The sequence below is a fragment of the Mastomys coucha genome, unplaced genomic scaffold, assembly GCF_008632895.1.
Source record: "Mastomys coucha isolate ucsf_1 unplaced genomic scaffold, UCSF_Mcou_1 pScaffold13, whole genome shotgun sequence".
In the NCBI taxonomy this organism is placed as follows: Eukaryota; Metazoa; Chordata; class Mammalia; order Rodentia; family Muridae; genus Mastomys; species Mastomys coucha.
In genome coordinates, this window is record NW_022196895.1 from 33,508,428 (window position 1) to 33,515,201 (window position 6,774).

The following is a 6,774-nucleotide window of genomic DNA, read 5'->3' on the forward strand; positions in this document are numbered from 1 at the left end:
TTTGTTTTTAAAGAACAAGTTCTTGGTTTCATCCCTCCTTTTCTCTCCTACTGGTTATTTTTGACTATTAATTTCGACCTTGGTTCATTCTTGCTCTGTTGGTTCTTTGAAACATAGGGGCAGATTGAGTATTTCAGAGCTTGCTTTCTATAACGGCAGCATTGATTTCTACAGATTTTCCTCTCGGTACTCCTTTTGCTGTATCTCATTGTTCTCAGTGTACTCTGTGGTCATTTTTATTTGTTTGGTAGGACTTTTTCTTGATTTTATTATTGGTTTAATGGATTGCTCAAAGTAGGTTGCTTACTGTGTAAATTTTTCTATGTCTTTCTTTTTTTTTTATGTCTTTCTTTTTAAGATGTGATCTCATTGTGTTCCCTAGAGTGTTCTGAACTAACTTTATTGGCCAGGATGGTATTGAACTTGTCGTCTCATCTCAGCCTACCAAGTGCTGGGATTCCATGCTAGTATTGGCACACAAAGCTTAGTTTTTCTTAACTTTGTTCTAATTACTATATTTTGTTTTTATTTTTACCAGTATGTAGTAGATCTTCTCCATCTACTATTTTACTCTTCTGATTAAAATTTCAGTCTCTGGTATCGTATTTTTTGCTTTCAAGAGCTCCATTTTGTTCTATGAATGTTTCTTTTTCTTGCGGGCTTTAAAATTTAAAAATTTTGCAAGATTTAATTAATGTGATTATTTTCTAGTGATATATATCTATAATCAAAATTGTTAATGTTTCCATCACCCCTAAAATGAACTTGGTGTCCCTTAACAGACAACACACACACACACACACCACTCAAGTCCATAATAAACTACTAATCAGTTTTCTATCTCTTTTAATTTTTTATTCTGTACATTTCATATACATGAAAGTATGTATGTAGCATTGTGTGTCTGGGTTCTTTCATGTAACATAACATTTTCAAGGTCCATTATGTTATAAGATATATCAGTACTTTATTCATTTTTATGACTCATATTCTATTGCATAAATGTACTATACTTTTCTGATTAGATATAAAAACTTTGCATACCATAAATAATGATTCTATAAGTTTTTGTTTGCACGTTTTCAATTCTTTTGTCATATGCCTATGATTAGAATTACTGAGTTACAAAGACTATATCTTTTGAATTGTTGTCAAATTAATTTTCAAAGAGAATGCCATTTTACATTCCTACCAACAATGTATAGAGAAATCAATTTTTCTATATCCAGTTTTCTTTTTTATTGTTGTCATTCTACCTATGTGAAGCAACATTTGGGCATATTTCCATGCATTTATTGGCTATTTGAGTATGCTGTATGAAGACATTCCTAGTTGAATTGTAGTAGTGGTATAGAGCCTACACTAGAGCCTTATCAGATAATTTATGAACATTTTATAAACAATTATCTCATTCTGTTTGTTATCATTTTATTTTGCTGATAATATCCTTTAAAGAAAAAGATTATTGTGGGAATTCAGTAGTCTAATTTTTCTTTGGTTGTTTGTATTTTAAGTGTCATATCTTAGAAATCACTGCCTAATGAAAATCATGAAGATTATACTGTTTTTCATAAGGACTTCTTAGTTTTAGCTTTTACATTTGAGGTCTATATTTTATAGCACCATTTTATAATTTTAGGCCTTAGACATATATTGCTAATTTCTCGTTGGTGTTCTATTATTTTATTACAGAAATTGGAAGTTTTCTGATACTTTTAAAAGTATTAATTTTAAGTTTTAAAAGTACTTCTAACTGCATCTTTTTCACTTTAGTTATTGTTTTCTTTAGTTTTGTATTTCTATCATGTGACAGACTTTCTTTATCACATCTTTTGGATGACTGTTTTTATTGGTTTTATGGAGTTAAAATGCTTATTAGATATTCTGTGTTTGGTTGGAACTATTTGAGTGGTGAACTTTAATTTACAAGGAGACAATTTGTTTTAGGACAAAAATCAGCATTTGTAAGTTTTCTCATGGGTCCATGTTATTCTCTAGAGAAGAACTTAATAACAAAGTCAGTGGATGAGATGGAAGGAAATGAAAACTTGGCTTCTGCAGGGTGGTGGTGGTGCACACCTTTAATCCCAGAACTTAAGAGGCAGAGGTAGGTGGATTTCTGAGTTTGAGGCCAGCCTGGTCTACAGAGTGAGTTCCAGAGCAGCCAGGGCTACACAGAGAAACCCTGTCTCAAAAACAAACAAACAAACAAACAAACAAAAAACTTAGCTACTGGCATTTTGAACTCCTTGGTATGGAGGAAGTACTGATAATCAGTGTGTAGAATTTTCAAACTTCTCCACACAAAAGTCTAATTCCTATCCTTACTTTTGCTGGTATTTCTCAGCACCTCAGTCAAAAGCTCTGCCATTGTCTGACACTCAGAGGGGAAAAAAGTACATCGCTTTATCTGACAGGGAAGGCTACTTATAGAGATTTTCAGTCTCTCTCTCCTCTCTCTCTCTCTCTCTCTCTCTCTCTCTCTCTTCAATTTGAATCATTACTTTAGCTGAATTTGATTTTCCTATTATTAATATCCTTCTTAATAGACCTGAAAAAAATGAAATTTGTCAGTAACCACTTGTTTGTATTCTTTGAACATTCCAAAAATGTAGTAGTTTTCTCTGAAGTCTACTCTTTTTAATATTACAAGTTCATATTATAAGTCATTCTTTTTATCATTGCAAGTCCACTTATTGGCACACACATTGTTATTTAAACCAGGATTAAGTGAAAATCAAGATGAACTGATAAACCCAAATTGAAATAAATTCCCAGCTTCCTCATACTAGAGACACTCACATTATTTCATGTCTTGCTTCATTTCAACAGAAGTAGACCTTCAAGGTGAACTGTTTCTTGAGTTTTCACATGACTGAGAAGTGTGATTTAGCTGGGTGTAAAATTCTTCAGTCAACTTTCTTAAAGTGAGTGCTAATAAATAAAAGTCTAGTCCTCTGAAAAAACAACAAGTATTCCTAACCACTGAATCATCTCTCCAGCCTCTCCTCAGAGAGTTTTTAGTGCAAACATTTCATTGAGTACACTGGAAGAGCACAAGCGGTCTGTAACTGTAGTACCACTTGTATGTTTTGTAAATAGGGTAAGGGACATCTTTCTATGTTCAGATGATAAGTTTTCTTTTTATGTAGTTCCAAGATATATAACTTGTGCTATGGGAAAGGGAGCAGTTCATATTGTCTGCTTTACACTCTAGGATGTTTATGTGAGCTACAGTGAATGAAGCTTCCAGTCCTAAGCCAAGTCTCAACATAAGGCTCTGGACTACATGCCACTTTGCATTGCCATTACAATCTGGTCTGACCTGGCCTGGATGCCATCATCATTCCCATAAGAGTCTGGAGATTTGTAGGGAGACAGAAGAGTACAAAATGTGCGTTAATGGGCCTTTGAGAGATGGATAAAGGCAATTGTCACCAAGCCTAAGAACCTGAGTTTGATCTGCAGGTCTTACAAATAATAAGGACACAGACTCCTTGAATGTTGCCTCTAACAACCACTCAAGTACAGTGGCATTATGAGTGAGCACACACAAACCATATCCCAAACTGCGGAGACTGACAACTAATCGACCTCACTACTTGCACAGAGTAAGGAGAGATGAAATCTGGCCTGAGTTGGTGGTCAACTTTATTTATTGGGAGGAGAGGAGAGAAGAGAGGATAGATTGAGGTAAAAGAAAGAATAAAAGAGGTTAAAAAGTGTAATGATGACCAGGGTGTCAAATAAGGACAACTGGTACATGCCAGAAGTGAGTGGAGATTAAATCTGGCCTGGACAACCAGTCAGTTTCACTCCTGAGGAGGAGAGAAATCCTCCTCAGGTTTTTTTTTTTTTTTACATCAAATGTTATATTATATTATAGTGTCTCAATTCATCGATAGTTGGCTAAACTTTAGCCTTAAGTAGTTTATTTCAATAAATGCTCATGTATATTGATGTAATGTTCATAAATTCTTTTCTGTTTGCTGAATTGTTATCTATGTTCTTGAACAGTATAGTCTAGGTGAATTGTTGAGCTCAAATTGCCTTCCCTCACAACATTCTTCAGATGCGTTATGTGTAAAATGTTTCTCAGAGGCCTGGAGCCCCTATGCTTGACTTGGAGGTTACTTTCTCTTCTTCCATGAAGATAAAATAAAGTGCCTTGCTACTCAGTAGACCCCTACGATTGAATATCATCCTGCTAGAGTTAGTATCGATTGTCATTTTGGCAAGATCTAGACCAGATACAAGCCTTCTGGTATACCTGTAAGGTGTTATGTATGTTATATGTTAAGTAAGCCTTTGAGCACTCCTTTTAGGAGAGTATCTTCTTGTTTGGCTTGGTTTACTTTGGTTTGTCAAGATAGGGTTTCTCTGTGTAGCATTGGCTGTCCTGGAACTTTCAGAGATCTGCCTGCCTCTGCCTTCTGAGTGCTTGGATTAAAAGTGTGCACCACCACCACTAGGCTGGATGATTATCTTCATTGCATTAATTGAGCTAGGAAGATCTGCCTACCATGAGTATCACAATTCTGTGTCTGGGATCCTGGGTTGCATAAACAGGAAAACAGAGCTGAAACTTCAGCATTTTTTCATTTCTGTCTGCTTCCTAATTGTGGATGTAATAAGACCAGCAGCTTCAAACTCCTGCCAACCTGACTGCCCCACTGGAATGGACAACAGCCTGGAACCATGAGCCTGAATAAATGCTTTCTCTCCTAAAGTTACTTTTGTCAAGGTTTTCTATCACAGCAGCAAAAAAAGTAACTAAGAGGCTCATTCTCTGTTTGAAGATTATGGCCTTTTCTTTTCCAATTTGTATTCATTCATTGTTGGGGTTGGCACTTCACTAACTGATCATCTCCACAACCTCAATCATTTATTTTTATGAGTATGCATTATCTGTACATGCATAGCATATGTGCAGAGCTCATGAAGACCAGAAGGATCCTCGGATTTCCTGGAATTGGAGTTACATGTATTTGTTTGTGAGTCATCTAATGGGAGTGCTGGGAACTGAATCTGAATCGTTTTCAAGAGAACAAAAGCTGAGCCATCATCCCAGCCACCTAGGATGGTGAACATTGTCGCTGTTTGGAACTGAGTATATCCTTTTGACATGATCCATGCAGATATTTTTCAAGTATTCCACTTATATGGCAAGTATAATTGTTTGGTAATTTACCTGATATTTCCATTGTCTGATGTTAGTGTGTTGGGGGAGAGCTTTTTTATTTTCTTATACTTCATGCTGTCTTTGTTTCTTTGTATGACATGTGTGGTTGCTTACCTTTTATCAGATATATTTGTGGTATATTTACAAACAGGTTTAATGTTTCATCCTTCAAACTGGATTTTCACTTGTTTCAGCTAGGATACTAAAAATGGTGTGAATAGGGATTCATCACCACTAGTTTCACCACAAAGGTTATGATTGGAGGATTCTTACAACTCACCTATACATATCAAACATGTACATACAAAGACCAATCTATAACTACAATTTTTCTTTTTATTTTTGTCTTTTTGATGATCTTGACAAATCAAACCTCCCTTCTGTACCCTTCTGTAGAGCTCTTCCTTTGATGAGCTTAGAAAAATATGCACTCTACATGCAAATTAGTTAATACTGGTATCTTAATTACATTTTACAGCTTATTTTGTGTATATACCAAAGTTTAAACACATGTATTACATATGTCTTTTGATGGCACAGGACAACTTGAAGGAGTCAGTTCTCTGCATCCACCATGGGATTTGAACTCAGGTTGTCAGCCTTTGTGACAGGCACGTTTGATGGATAAACCATTTTGCCAGACCTATGTTTAGTTTACATATCTTAGTAAACTTAAAAATTACAGTACAATTTTAGGGTAATAGTATCACTTGGGAGTCAGATGTAAGAGGATCAAGAGTTCAAGATCATTCTGAGCTACATAGGAAATCTGATGTCAATCTGGGCTATAAAAGATCTTGTCTCCAAAAAACCCTAATAAAATGACTTACAAATAAATCACTATTCATAAAATATTCCCTTACTATTTATAATATTTGATATTTGCTTTATTAATACTATAATAAAATAACTTAGAATATGTGAGCCAATTTTCTTTATTAAAATATATAATCAGGAACAGACCCAGCGGGCAAACTCCCCAGCAAGTCCCACAACATGCAGAAGAAGCTTCACTCCCACATGCTTTAACACGCCCAGGATCATAGGATCAGAGGTGAGGAGGACACAAAATCTGTCCCAACACCCAGACCCAGGCACTCAGGAACTCTGTCAATCCAGTGACACAGGTTGCTTCCAGTCTCTCTGGGCCAGTGCTCTGGGAGCAGACCTTGGACGCAAACTCTGCAGCAAGTCCCATAATACCCAGAGGAAGCTCTACTCCCAAGTGCTCTAATGGGCCCAGGATCCCAGGATCACAGAATAACAGGATCACAGACAGAGCTTGACTCTGAAGAGTTCTGAAACAACCAGGATCACAGGAAAGGCAGGCTCCTGTCAGATATAGCCAGGGAAAGTAGCACTAGAGAGAACCAGATGGTGGGAGGCAATCATAAGGACATAAGCAACAGAAACCAAGGTTACTTGGTATCATCAGAACCCAGTTCTCCCACCATTACAAGTCCTGGATACATCATCACACCAGAAAAGCAAGATTCATATCTAAACTCACTTCTCATGATGATTATAGAGGACCTTAAGAAGGACATAAATAACTCCCTTAAAGAAATACAGGAGAACACAGGTAAACAGCT